This window comes from Oryzias latipes, chromosome 20 (assembly GCF_002234675.1).
Source record: "Oryzias latipes chromosome 20, ASM223467v1".
Taxonomy (NCBI): Eukaryota; Metazoa; Chordata; class Actinopteri; order Beloniformes; family Adrianichthyidae; genus Oryzias; species Oryzias latipes.
Genome location: NC_019878.2, coordinates 9,170,149 through 9,185,044, shown reverse-complemented (window position 1 = coordinate 9,185,044; position 14,896 = coordinate 9,170,149).

The following is a 14,896-nucleotide window of genomic DNA, read 5'->3' as shown; positions in this document are numbered from 1 at the left end:
GTCGGTTCTACACCACACCTACAACCTTTTTCCAACAGCATTTTTTCTTCTGCTCCTATTTCACAACGATTTGAATAAAAAAATGCTCAGAAATGTAATTTTGAGCTTAATTTTCTTTACATATGCCCTTTATTATCAGAAAAATGCAACAAGAACATGTTAAAAACACAATTTTCATCAGAGTGAGTTTTTTTTTATCCTACACTCTGTCTAGTTGTCTTCAGTGCAGTATGCATTGACCATAATTTTTATTGTTTGAACTACAGTTCAACAAGGATGTTTATTAGGAATGCACATAAAGATTTATTAGTGTTACAGAAAAATGTCCATGAAATATGTCCTTAATTCTTGGCGGTTAGGCCCTGGGCCAATGGCGTCTTGCATATTTGGGATGAACTCTGAGCATCGCTCCAGGTGTAGAACAGCGTGGAGGAGGGACAGCAAACTGTCTGGAATGCAGAAAAACAACCATTCATAAGTTTAAAGGCAAAAATGTGGCTGAGAAGAAGATGGGCTCTTTAGCTATTAGTTCAAATTGAGTGCCTGATTGATAAAGGTGTGCAGAGTAATGTAAAAAACAAGAGTACCTGTAGGTGAGGTAGATGTACCTAATTGAAACTGCGCCAAAGCTTCACTACAACAGAAGTGCACAGGTATGATGTCACTCTGTTACAATCCTATTAACACACTGAGAAGTTCAAATGCAAGCCAAGTCAGGACTGTGTCCCAATCAGATGTGACAGCTCAGGACTTGTTGAAGGAATAAAGACACATCGAAAAATGCATTGATTTACTGAGCATAAGTCTCGTACTGACTCTTAGTGAAACTTGCACTAAAGTTCACCTGTGGTTTCCATTTATGTGCCTTGTCTATAGAGTTTAGAGAACACTTTGTCAGATTTCCCATTTTTGTGTTTTACAGCCTGCCAAATTCCAAACTCATGTCACATTCTAAGAATGGTTCCTTATCTTCATTTTTTACCCTACAGCTTCTTGACCACCTTTTTTTTTTGCACCCTTATCTACAAACTTTACCCCATTTTTTGATTACTGTTACTCTTCAACCGTTTACGCAGTTGGCATAATTCCAGCTGAAGCAGAAAAAAAATCTTTGCGCTGATATGCAACACTTCTACAGTAGTAAAGTGCTTAAATAATCATTGTAAACCAGCTGATCCTGTCGCAGAGAGATAAAACTGATGCACGTTGATCGCATGAACAGATCAAAATTGATAGTAAATCAAAGAGCGTGTCACCGGCAAGAAATGTATGCTGATATAACTGATGTAAATACAAAAGGGGTTTATACAAATATACACATATATATATATATATAACCTATCCAATTAATATTCTGAGAGGAAGTGTTTCATGCAAAGCTTTTTAACACTAGAGAGGCAGTGGGATCTTTCACATCACCCATGTCAACAGTACTAGTTCAAATTGAATCAATACCCAAATTAATTTGTAAAACAAGTTGGGGCTTTATATTAAACTTAAGGATTAGAGTTTTAAATCTATTTTTATGGTTAAAAGCAAAGGAGATCAGTCTTTGGCCTTGTGATTTCTTGAGGCTTACTTGAGTGTCCCTATGTACCTTCATTCCTTGGTTCCTTTAGCTGCTGCAAACAAGTTTTGTCAACGTTGCTAACGTGCACGCAGAACTCGTAAAAAGAAAGGAGTGATCGTACTGGTTTGTTAGGCAGAGTGAGTATTGGAAAAACAAACTACAAACAAAAAATTTCAAGCTCCAAATATTTATGGGAATCATTCAGACCTGTGTGTGAGTCACAGCCCTTTGTATTTTTAAAAGCAAATCGTGTAAGCAAAACCAGGAAATTCTGCAGATTATATATGTGTAATGGAAATTTCTGACCCATAATAAGACACCTAAAAATACAGCATCTAAATTTTTGTGCATGCAGGATTTCTTTGTATGAAAATTCTTGTATCATCTTGAATTTTCAGAACATGTCATCGTAACATCGATCAATACATTACATTAAAGTCCCACTCCCATCATCTTTTGACCTATTTTCAAAAGGTAACCAGTATTTCTTTTAAGCTATGATTATGCATTATTGGCCAAAATAAAAAATCTGTTTATTTCGACCCGGGGTCGTTCATTAGATCGCTATTCAAACAAATGGCACTTCCCTGAATGATAAAGTTTTTAATCTAAAAAGTTTACAAAAAAATAAAAAAAAGATTTTAATTGCAGAAGCCCCGAAACGCATATATCAGTTTGTTTACATAGACTTTTCATTGGGAGGGGTTGCTTGAACACCCGGTGTGAACGTAACATAACATGGCATTTGCATCTTCGTATGGAATGTGGCAGCTGAGGTTCATGTCCAGGACAGGCAATGTGTGGTTCTGTTGAAGCACTACATTTCGCAGAAGTCCAGTTTTTGTGTGGCTCCTCCAATTTCGTGAAAGTTTTTCATTTTTTTTTATAATCCTATAAATGCCATCCATGCTTATCTGCCTTTACTCTTACTGCTTCTGCTCTTAAGGAGTTCCAGACCCATTAGCCAACGCCAGTTCGTTGCCCTTTATGGTGACTAAACCTGGTCTCAAGTCTAGCTCATGTTTCCATGTTTAAGTCTGGCCTTGTGTTTAACTTGCCTCTCCCTGTCTCAGGATTCCAGCCTCCAAGTGTCCCAAGTGTGGATGTCAGTCCGAGTCCTCCTATAGTCCGGTGGAAACCTCAAGCTCTGCCAAGCTGCGCTCTTACCTCCAGCCACGCCACAAGCCGCTGTTCTCTCCAGCTGCCCTCCAAGCCACATCAACTTTCCTGGAAGGAAAAAAAATAAAACTCTTTACTTACCGTTCACCTCCTTGTCCTCATTCTGGGTTTCAGCATCTGGGTCTGTCAATCCTTCATGACACTCGGAAAAAATAAAGAACTGTAAAATCTAAACAGGCAAATACTCTCAAGTTTGTGCATCAAATGCATAATGCAGGTTGACTGTCTTCAGCTTAAGACTCCATATGGTGTAACCTTGGCAAAAGAATGTTGTGCTATCCTAGGCACTTTAAAGGCCCGTACACACCGGGACGAATATTCGCCAGGCGTTATTCGCCAGCGTTTTTCGCCACGTTTTTTGTGTTCACACCCAGGCGATTTTCGCTGACGATGAGTGGAGTGAACATGCAATTTCATTCCCTGACATTAGATGGCGCTTAATGTAAAACAGAAATACTCCTGTACACAAGGTGGCGCTGCGCAACTTTACGCTTCTTAAAGTCGCTTTTCACTCAGAAGAAGAGAGCAAGTATTTACACGCTTGTCAGAATCAAACAAAAAAAAACATGAATATTTCAAGCACCAGTAGCTCCAACTGGTGCTTGGTTCGGGGATATTTTAGAATGTCCGTCATTATTGCTTCGCGGCTGTGTAGACGCTACTTGGCGTCTATCTTCTTCGCTGGTATGTGTGCTCAGCAAGGCAGTTTTGTGTTTGAGCGCCCCCAAGTTGTGTTTTACTGTAACTTCAGAAGCTCCAGACACGTGAGCAAAAGCGCCGTTCTCATTGGTCGAGTAGATTTCGACGCGATGCGTCGAAAAAAAAAACGAACCCGAGGCGTTTTTTTTTTTTGACGCTTTAACGCGTGGCGTTTTTTCGCGTCGGTGTGCACACTCTCATTGGTGCCCTTTGTTTAGTCACGAGGCGTTAAACGTCGGCGAAAATCGCCGGCGAAATTCGTCCCGGTGTGAACGGGCCTTTAGGTTGGGAGTTGGGTCATCTAGACCCACTAGACAGTGCTCTTGACCATTTTTCTTCAATGATTTGTGATCTTCACTGGTGTCCATGGATTACATGAAATCTTTCCACCTTTATCCACCTTTGTCATGGTAGGAATAACACGTCAAAGTAAGGATGGGGTCATCTAGGATAGCACAAGGGTTAAAGGGCGCACAAATGTGTCTTGCTGTTCCCTTGTGGCTTGTGTGGTCACCTAAAGGGATGTCATTAAAATTGAATAGTAAGCGTATCGTGAAGTATTTGGAAGGATAATGTGGGTGGCACACACTTATGACATATAGGTGATGCTGTAATACGGTTCCCTAACGCAACACTTCAGTCATTAGCAAGGTGTACACCCTGGCTCCTTATTGATTGCACACAAATGCTGCACACAAAGGCTATGCAGGTGATATGTAAGTAGCCAGGACACATTACAAGCATTGATTTTACCATGAAACATCAGTTCCAGCTAAAACAAAACTATATTTACTGCCATCTACTGATAGGCTATCGTATTACATCATGATGCAAACAAGATGCAAGCATAACTTACCATAGCGATTGGTAAAATTGTTAAGTTTCAATTTTTTAAACTGTAAGTGTTGTTGGAGGGTGTTTATTTAAGGAACCATAGTCTTGTCAAACCACCATGAAATTCTCTATTCACTGCAACATGAAATGTTCTAATTTTTCAACTGAAACAACAACCAGTGCGAATTTAAGGTGGCACAGATGCCCAGCTGTCTATGTCTCACCCTTATAAACTCCAACGTTATAGGTTGTAAATCTGCAGTCCTAACTTGTGCGATTATTCCTGAGGAAGAACCATACACCAAATTGTCACTGCCACCACACCTGTCTATTCACCTCTTCTCCACCTCTCATCTACAGAGTTCAGCAGAGGAGACAGAAGGGTGCCTGCTATCAAATCATACTGAGAGATGTACCTCATATACACGAAAAAATCGTGTAAAACTTGCAGCAAAAACAAGAGACCCAAGCGTTGCAGAGAGCTGTAGGTGGTAACGACAAGCTCTCTGACTAAAAGCTAGTTTTCATGTGTGTGAGACTGTGTGCAGATTTATATTGGATGAGCGCCTGTGCTGTTTCTTAGATTTTTTTTTGGGGGGGGGGGGCAGCACCCTTTTTCTGCTCGCGGTCATATTGACTCCAGCCGCAGGCCATGTGTGAGCCCTGGCTGACTCTGCAGATGAGGGGGGAGGGGGCGCTGAAAGAAACCCTGTGGGTGTGTTTAGTTTTCCACAGGGCAAATACCCCGCGCTCCTGTCTTCCAAATTAACAAGATAAAGTCCCGACGATAACGATTCTGACAGCTTGTCTGTCTGTTACGTGCCTTTGCCGAGGAGAGACGGAGCCGCTCTTGTCTATACGGCAGGAATTCCAATGAGCTGTAGCCGAGGACTGTTTGCATTTGCAATTGCCGTCTCGCAATTCATTTTAATGACTCTAAATGGCTGAAAATTCCTGATCCCGTTTCAGTCTGAATGAATTGATGCAGCTGTTTTATTATACCTAACATTAAAATGAAAGTTTAACTCATAAAATGGCCACTCAAAGGAAGAGTGCAATGAAGCAAAATCATATGCTGCACAGGGCTCTCTATAGTACTCTCTTTAAGTGACGTGTCCACCCTTGTGCTGTTGACGCGCGTTCAAGAATACGCTAATACAGCGTTCAAAAACACGGGTTTGGAGTTCAAACTGGACTGTCACTACCCAGTACTAGCTCATGTCTGCCTCCTACATTTGGGAGAGGCTTGGTGTGAAATGTTGAACTGGTGCAAATCCCGTGAATCTTTTTTTTCACAGCTCTAGTCCGATATATGAAAGACTTGGTGTCATTAAATTTCAGCACTTCCTAGAATGAAAAGATTCCTACCCATACTGCCAAATCAGAGTCCAGACTGGTCAAAGTTCAACCAGGTTTAACTTTCAACATGCGTTCTGTGACTGTTTTTTTCATAGAGCCTCTACATGGTTTTAAAAATGTGTGTGGCTACACGTAAATGTGTCACATTTGACACAAAACCTACATTTACGCTTGTTTACATAGACGTTTCATTGAAAGTGGTTGGTGAACACGCTTTGCAGAGGGCGGTGTGAACATGGCTTTAGAGTTTCTGCAAGAGCCCTCCTAATTAATACCTCTGCTCTACGCTTTCAAACTTTTTTGTCAATTTAAATACAAAGGCGAGGTTCAATGACAGCTCTTAAACTAACAAAAATCCAGTCTGTCCCTCTTGTAGATCATAAATCCCCACCCCCACCTCACCCCCTGCCAGCCTGGTGACTCATTTTTGAGCACTTTGAATCGACTGCACCGAAAGTCTTCTGTCTTCCACTTGCAGGCAAGCTTTGAGTGAACTCGGACCAAAATGTTTGGAATCGCAAATGGCGCGCTAGGTATTTCAAAGGCAGCTGGTGATTACTTACATCATGTTCCAAGGCGAGCCAACAGCCAATCAGATACAACACTCCCAGTTGCGCTCCTACTGTACACACAGGATTCCCCTAAAATAGGAAAAACATTCGCAGGCTTCTGTGTCCTGCTGGTTTGAGTTGCACAGGGCTCCAGCAGCTGTCCTCATGTTGGACTGGCAGCCAAGAGGATCTGCTTTTGTTCCTGCAGTGCAGATGAGGTTGTTTGAACAAGCCAACATGGCAGTGATCAGTGGTACCGCTCATTGGAATATCAAAGGAGGGACTTGTCAACAATTGACATCAGACCACCACTACTGTGGAGCTGTGAGGAACATGGAAGTTGAGCAAGACTCAAAGATTTGAACAGGTAATCTCTGTAAAGCAAAAAATTGAGCTACTGAGACAATCAAAAAAATTAAAAGGCTCTGGAGTTTACATAAACGAAAGTCTTACAAAAAAAAATGCAGAAATAGCAAGATGTGCTCGACTGCTAAAGAAGCAAAACAAAATTCAAGCAACTTGGACCAGGAATGGGAAGATTTACATCAGACCCAACGGGGTGGAATCTACACGCTCAATGATGATAAGGAACATGAAAGAACTGGACCGTTTCAAATGACTGACATAAGAAGGTATGCTGGGATCGGGTTTGGGACTGTTCAAACTGGACTGGATGCCTGATAATTATGACAGACAATACAATGAAAAATAAAACAAGTTGCAAAGTTAACTCAGCTACAAAGGATCACTTATTGCTGTGTACAGAAAATCAGTCTGATTCATACATCCAAGATCAATCTGAAAACACAAAGCATGACTTTGAAAATGACATTGACCCGGACTCAAACTATTATAATGATCTTGAAATTAGTTGTAATTATTATACAGTGGAACAGTTTAACAGCAATGTGGACATTCAAGAAGGCTTATCAGTTATTCACTTCAACAGCAGAAGTTTATATAAGAATTTTTCTTCTATAGAATTGTTTCTTAAATCTTTAAAAAGATTTAATGTGATTGCTGTATCAGAAACTTGGCTTGATGATAACAAGATGGTGGAAGTCAACCTTGAGGGGTACGAGCTTTATACTACCAATAGAAATAAAAGAAAAGGTGGAGGAGTGGCTCTATACATTGAACAAACAATAAATAGCAAAATTGTCGACGAATTATCTTACACTATTGATAATGTTCTGGAATGTATCACAGTAGAAATAGAAGATGGTCTTTCAAAAAAGATATGGATTAGTTGTGTGTATAGACCACCGGGAACAAATATGGCCAACTTCAATGAAAAAATGTCTGAAGTTTTAAATACTATGGGCACAAATAAAATAAAAATAGTATGTGGTGACTTTAACATAGATTTAATCAATCCAACTGGTTTAAATCAAACAAGAGAGTTTATCAACTCAATGTATGGCAACTGTTTATGCCCAATAATTAATAAGCCTACACGTATAACCACAGAATCAGCAACGTTGCTAGATAACATATTCACAAATAGAACTGATAAAGAAATTTTGGGAGGCCTTTTGTTTTGTGATATTACTGATCACTTGCCTGTGTTTGCAGTGTTGAAAAATGTGTCTTCAAAGAAAATGTATACACAGACCCAGGGAAAATGGATAAGGTGTTGCAGTTCTGATAACATTGATTCATTTAGGAGGGCTCTATGTAATCAAACATGGAATGAAATCTATGCTTCTACCAATTTGAATGAAGCTTATGATGCCTTTCTGCATCGATACATAGAGCTTTATAATTTAAACTGTCCAAAAATTAAAATTAGTCATAAAAAAAATAACGAAAAGCCTTGGATAACCAAAGGTATTGAAAAGGCTTGTAAAAAGAAAAATGCACTATACAGACAGTTTGTAAGAGAAAAAAGTAAAGAAGCAGAAAATACATATAAAAATTATAAAAATAAATTGGTGAATATAATAAGAAATTCTAAAAAACAGTATTATCATAAGTTAATTGAGCAACACAAATTACACATGCAAGAGACTTGGAAAATAATAAACAAATTAACCAAAAAAAACAATAAGAAACAAGAGTATCCAAGTTATTTTAAAAAAAATGATATTCAGATCAGAAACCCAATGCTTATTGCAAATGAATTAAATGAATACTTTGCTAATGTTGGAAATAAACTTGCAATGGAAATAAAAGAGCCAATAAAGAAGTTGAAAGAACTTAGTATCCAATCAAACAAGTTCTCAATGTTTCTGTCTGAGGTTAGTTCAAATGAAATACTAGAAATTGTAAGAACATTTCAAAATAAAAGATCCAAAGATTGGAATGACATTGATATGTCATTAATTAAAAACACAATTGAGTTCATTGTTGAACCACTAACTCATATATTTAACATGTCTTTTAGGGAGGGCATTTTTCCAAATAACATGAAAATAGCAAAAATTATTCCCATTTTTAAAAATGGAGATCGCCATATATTTACAAATTACAGACCAATTTCATTATTATCCCAATTCTCCAAGATATTAGAAAAACTTTTTGTTAAAAGAATGAACAATTTTATTGGAAAGTTTAATTTATTGCATGAGGATCAATATGGTTTTAGGGCTGGTAGATCTACTTCAATGGCGATAATGCATCTAGTTGATCATATTTCTTCCTCGATAGAGAAGAAGAAATTTACTGTAGGCGTTTTTGTTGATCTTCAAAAAGCATTTGATACATTAAATCACACTATGTTACTTAGTAGGTTACAGAAATATGGTTTTAGAGGAATAGCATATTCCTGGTTAGAAAGTTATCTTATTAACAGATGTCAGTATGTTTATTTCAATAACGAAAAATCTGATATGTGTCCTGTTACATGTGGAGTACCCCAGGGGTCCCTATTGGGTCCTATATTATTTATTTTATACATAAACGACCTTTGTAAAGTTTCTGATTTGTTAAATTGTGTTTTATATGCTGACGACACTACTTTGTATTTATCTGGAGATAACCTGGAAAAGCTTCTTTCAGACATAACAAAAGAATTATCCATAATCAAACAATGGTTTGATTCAAACAAACTGTCTTTAAATCAAAATAAAACCAAGTACATTATATTTGGCTATAGAAAACGGGAAAACATCTCTGAGTTAAAAATTGAGGATGTTGTTCTTGAAAGAGTAAATGAAATAAAATTTCTGGGAGTAATCTTGAATCATACATTATCATGGAAACCACACATAACTTATATTCTCTCTAAATTGTCCAAATCATTAGCCATCCTACATAAAGTCAAATATTTTTTAAACACAGCTACATTGTATATTCTATATTGTTCCTTCATGATTCCTTATTTGACCTATTGTTTAGAAATCTGGGGGCATAGTTACAAGTCAAATACAAAACCTATTTTTATTCTGCAAAAAAAAGCAATTAGAATTGTAAACCACTCTTCATACAATCAATCCACAAAACAAATATTTCCTAAATTAAGGGCAATAAAATTTTATGATTTAGTTTATCTTAGTACTGGAATTTTTATGTTTAAAGTTAAAAAACAATGTGTACCTGCCAAAATACTGAGTTTGTTCGAAATAAAAGTTGATAATTATGATTTTCGAGGTAAAGATATGTTTAAAAAGAAAGTGGTCAGAACTAATGCATTAAGAAATAGTGTTTTTGTTCAGGGGGTCAACATGTGGAATTTATTATCAGACGAACTGAAAAATGCAAAATCCATACTGCACTTTAAGAAAATGTATAAAGTTAAAATGTTTCAAAAATACCTTCTGGACTGAGAGACTTTGGTGGTTGTGAGGTCATTTTGAGAAGTGTTTGTTTTGTTTTTGGTTTTTGGTTTTTTCATCTTTTTTCTTTTCTGATTTAAGGTTCTAACAGTTTGTAGGTAGATGTAATGTTTGTATTCAGGGTTGGGGAAATAAGCCTCGGCTTCACCCAACACCTTTTTCGGTTAATTTTGTTCAATGTTTATGTTATGTTTATTTATTTATTATTATTATTTTCAATGTTTATGTTGACATTGATCAGTGTCAATGTTTATGTTGATGTTTTTAAGTTTGTTTGTTTAACTTAACCGAAATAAAGTTTCTCACAGGAAAAAAAAAAAAAAAAAAAAAAAAAAACAAAACCTTCCACCTAATATGTGTCTAACCATTGGGGCCATAGGAACCATAGGGGCTGTCACAGGGTGACCCAGATTTGGACCCCCTTTTGGCCACATAATTAGGCAGTGAAGGGTTTTGCTCAAGGACCCACACTGGGGAAAGCTTATCTTACACCCTATAAACCTTTTTTTAGTCTCTACGGTTAGATTTAAACAAATATTACTGAAGGGTTGTTTTTTTTGTCGTTGTTATATATTTTACCAGTTTTTTTATTTAAATCTAAGCTCAAAAAGGTTTAACTGGGAATGTTCCAATAATTGTCAGGCTTGGCGTTCCTGTGCTACAATTTGGTGACGTCAAGTTTCTTTCTCCAGACATCAATTTAACATCTTTTAAAAGTTCTTAGATTTAAATAGTGAACACAACCAAGAAAATCAGTACACATATAGAAAAGGCAACAGTTTGCCTGCTTCTATGTGCATTTAAACTAGAAACTGTTTTATTTACTTTGCTAAAACATAAAATAAATGATCAAAAAAGGTTTTAAGGGAAAGCAGAACAGCTTGATGGTTTTTTTTCCGCGTTTTTTCGTGGTGTTAGGTCCATCAGTGTTCATGGTGCATAGCGGGTTGGTTTTTCTGAAATGGTCTCAGCTCTGAAAGGCGCCCTTGTCACCAAATTAGCCCCTCACCACTCCGTCAAAACGGCATGAATACATCTCTATTGTTGTGCTGCATAATGCAACAATCTCATTATCACCTGATTAGAGTCTGACTCACCAAACAAGCCTCAGTGAGGTGGGTGCGAGAACTCACGCTGAGAGGAGGAAAGAGTCCAGGGCTGTGAGGACGCAGTGATGGCCGGAATCGGCACAGGTTACCTCTAAAAGCTTTTCTACTAGCTTCCAATTAGGTCTAATTGGATTGCCAGTTACCCCGCAAATGAGTTTGGCTAATAAGGTTTCCTGCTGTCAGACAACTGCATGCAAAATAATAAATAAATGTTGTTTTTGAGGTGGGATAATCTGTTGTTTCGCAGTCCATAAAGCTCAACCGCAACACCAATTAAGCAGAGGTCTTGGCATCATCGGGAGAGAAAGAGAACAGAGAGAAAGATAGTGGGGACGCCTAAAAGCAGACACACGACTAAAGGTGAAGGCATGCAGCATTTGTCTAATATTTAACTAAGTGCAGAGTTAAACAGTAACACATTCTTCTGCATTCACGTCTCTTTTAAATTTTAACTAGTGAAGCATTGTTTCAAGGCCTGGTTTCACACTGTTTCACATTTAAAAAACTGATAAAGGGATTCAAAGAAGTGTCATCATTTCCGAGTAAATGGTATTACTGTTAAGTAATGGAGATATTGTGTTTTTGAGGTAAAGTAACAGGTACCCAATAATGTATTACTTTGAGAAAAGAGGCTATCCATCTTGGGTGGATATGACAGTTGGGAAAAAGCTTGTGGCAAATTTGAGTGTTGGGTTTTAAAAGCTAAACAAAAAAAAAATCTAAACATGTTTGCTTAAACGGCTGTTTGTGACATATTTAAAGCTAATATGACTAATAAGACTGCTGTTAGTTTGGGTTGCTGTTAGACGTTTCTAACATTTCAAACATTGGCACATCCAAGAGTTGAAGGAGATGTCCTCTATAGCAGTGTTTTCCAACCAGTGTGCCGCGGCACACTATTCTGCCGTGGAAGATGGTCAGGTGTGCCGTGGGAAATTGCATCATTAACTGATCTAAAACCATTTTCCATCTCCAGGATATCAGCTCTTTGTTCATCCAAACCGGCCTTAATAAAAAATCATAAAAGACATTTTTCTTTGTGATTATTTGATTCTATTAAAGCCATTTTGATAAGAATGATTTAGCTGCAGCTATAACTGTTTTCTGAAAAGTCCCGCCCCTTTAACTGTCTCCACCAATTTTTCTTGGAGGCTTAATCACACGTCATCAGTCAGACCAGTCTTCACTTCCTTGTTCTGATTCTGCTCATAAAGTCGCTCAGTTTCAACAAACAATACCAGCTATAGCTCGTCTTTAGCGGTGTAGCTTTTCGCGGGATCCGGTATCAGACCGTGGAAAAAGTGAACAAAACAACGAAGCTCAGAGACTCTAGTCTTTCTGCGTTTGGCAGCTAATTGCACTACATCTCCCTTGATGCACAACGAACACACATCAAACAGTTTTTCAATCTTTTAAACTTAACTTTTATTACATCCTTTAGAAAAAACAGCTGCAGTGTCCAGCTTTTTCTGCCACAATTATCACAAAAATGCATGTGAGATTGTGGAGGGGCTGTAGATCAATACAGACTATGAGTGTCTCCTTTTTTTTTAATTTTTGGATGCTGGTGTGCCGCGGGATTTTTATCAAGGTTAAAGTGTGGCGTGGCTCAGAAAAGGTTGAAAAACACTGCTCTATAGGTCACTACCAAATACGGGTCCCTGATTGGTCAAAGTTCAACCTGGTTTAACTTGCAATGTGCATTTAATGGCTTCGTGTTTTGCCTGAAAAAAGTTGCAAAAACAGTTGTTCCCTTTTTAACCCCGGAATGGGGTTCAAAACAATTTAACTTATTTTTTATTATGGATTTTTTTAGTGAGCAGCATTGACATTCTTACACTACTTTATCTCCTAACCACTGACGTAATTCCAGCGGAATACTTTACATTCCTAAAGTGTTGCATAACGGTGCAAAACCGATGTGAAAAGCCTCTTCACTCCGACGCCAGAATCAGCTGATTTGATTGAAGATTTATGGTGTGTCACACAGCGCGTGTTATTTAGGGTTCACCGGCGACATCACCAGTGTTAAAGATTTAAATAGGTTAGCAAATGGATGGATAGAGTTGCCTTGACACCTGCACCCCTCTCAGGTTTTGCTCTATCTTCAGTGTGACCAAAAAAAACAGCAGAAGCAGAAGGTATAGAGGCGCCATGATGTCATCCGTTAGATTGTGTTTGGCCTAAAGTATGATACCAACCTACAGTATGTTAGCACTTAATTATAATTTAAAGTAAATGAACACTAGATTCTGACACTTTCTAATGAGGAGGCAGCTAAAACCTTTGTGAAACTACCTAACCTTTTTGCCTGCTGCCTTCCCTGGGCCCTCATCCTTCAGGTTTATTGAATAAGAAATGTGCAAACAGTTTACCTTTGCCTCGTGGCAGCTGGAACAGACCGTGTCTTGACAATTAAGCCAGTTCAGTAAATAGGTGGATAGATGGATTTTCCTGTCAATTTTTGCAGCCATTGTCCAAAAGTCTCCCTCTTGCTCCTTTTCTAAATTATGTTCAGCAATCATTGAGAGAAAGAAAAAAATAGTAATGCATTGATCAACCATGCTACAGGAACACGCCGCTTAAGGCACAAGCTGCACGAGCTCCGTTGGAGGGGGTGCCACGCAAACACAGCCTTTACAGTCATATCAAATCTCCACACACCATGGCAGCCAACTTTGGCCTTCACCACAGAGGCAAAACGACTTATCCTGGTAATTACATTGGAATATAGAGATTGCATTGACCCAGGGCTAAAATTCTCCCATTGCTAAAATTCTCCTGCGCTGCAGAGGGCTAGATGAGCCCAGCAAGACAGCTTCAGTCAAACTGTGTTTGATCCTTTTAAAATAGGAAGAAATCAAGCTGAGGCGTGTAGTGTCAAATCCAGGCAGCTTCATGTACTTAGGAGCTAGAAGAAAATGTATACATACCAGTGTACTTAGAAAAGGGGGTTGCATTTAACCTTTAGAAAACTGCTAAATAATACAGAACATTTTTTTAACTTTAAAATACTGTTGATTAAAGCAAATTAAATACTGTTGATTACAGTAAATACAGTAGAGACCAAAAATTTGATGTTTATTCGAGGCTCCTAAACCTTGTGAAAGTGTGGCCTAAACTAGAAATACTACTTATACGTATGGAAAACAACTATAGCCTGGTATGCAGTAACAATGTGTCCACAAAGTTGCATTACTGAACAGCTAATGGAGGAGTTTGAACTTTGTTGTCATGGTAAAAACCAGCCCTCTAACGAGACTATATAGATGTGGGGGTATTTGCTCCTGGTAGGGTGTGGTGTACATTGTGGATCTTATGCTATGTTCACACCAGCCTCAGCAATGCGCGATCAAACAGTCAATTTAAATGAAAAGTCTATGTAAACATGTGGGTATGCGTGTTTTGGGCTTCAGCATTCAAAACTTCTGAATTCACGTGAAGCTACGCCAATCTTTAAGGTCGTTTTTGGCTTCCTTGTACAAAACACATGTTTAACCAGTTGAACTTTGACCAATCAGATGTGGTAGTGACCTATGGATGACATTCCTTGCAATTCATGAAAGAGCCAACTGTTGGAAAATTGATCACAGAGGAAAAAAATATTAGTTGCAGTTGCATATTGATAATATGACACCAATGCCTAATTGGTACGGTCCAGTTCGGAATTTTGAGCATTTCCAATAATAAATGGACTCCATAAGCAAGATCAAACCATACCATTTTTGGGCCCTGTTGGTTGTAGGTCCATAGAAAAATGGAACGGGCCGGTTAGGGCGGAGCTACTGCAGAAAATTGATGATTGGATGAAGGTCGTTG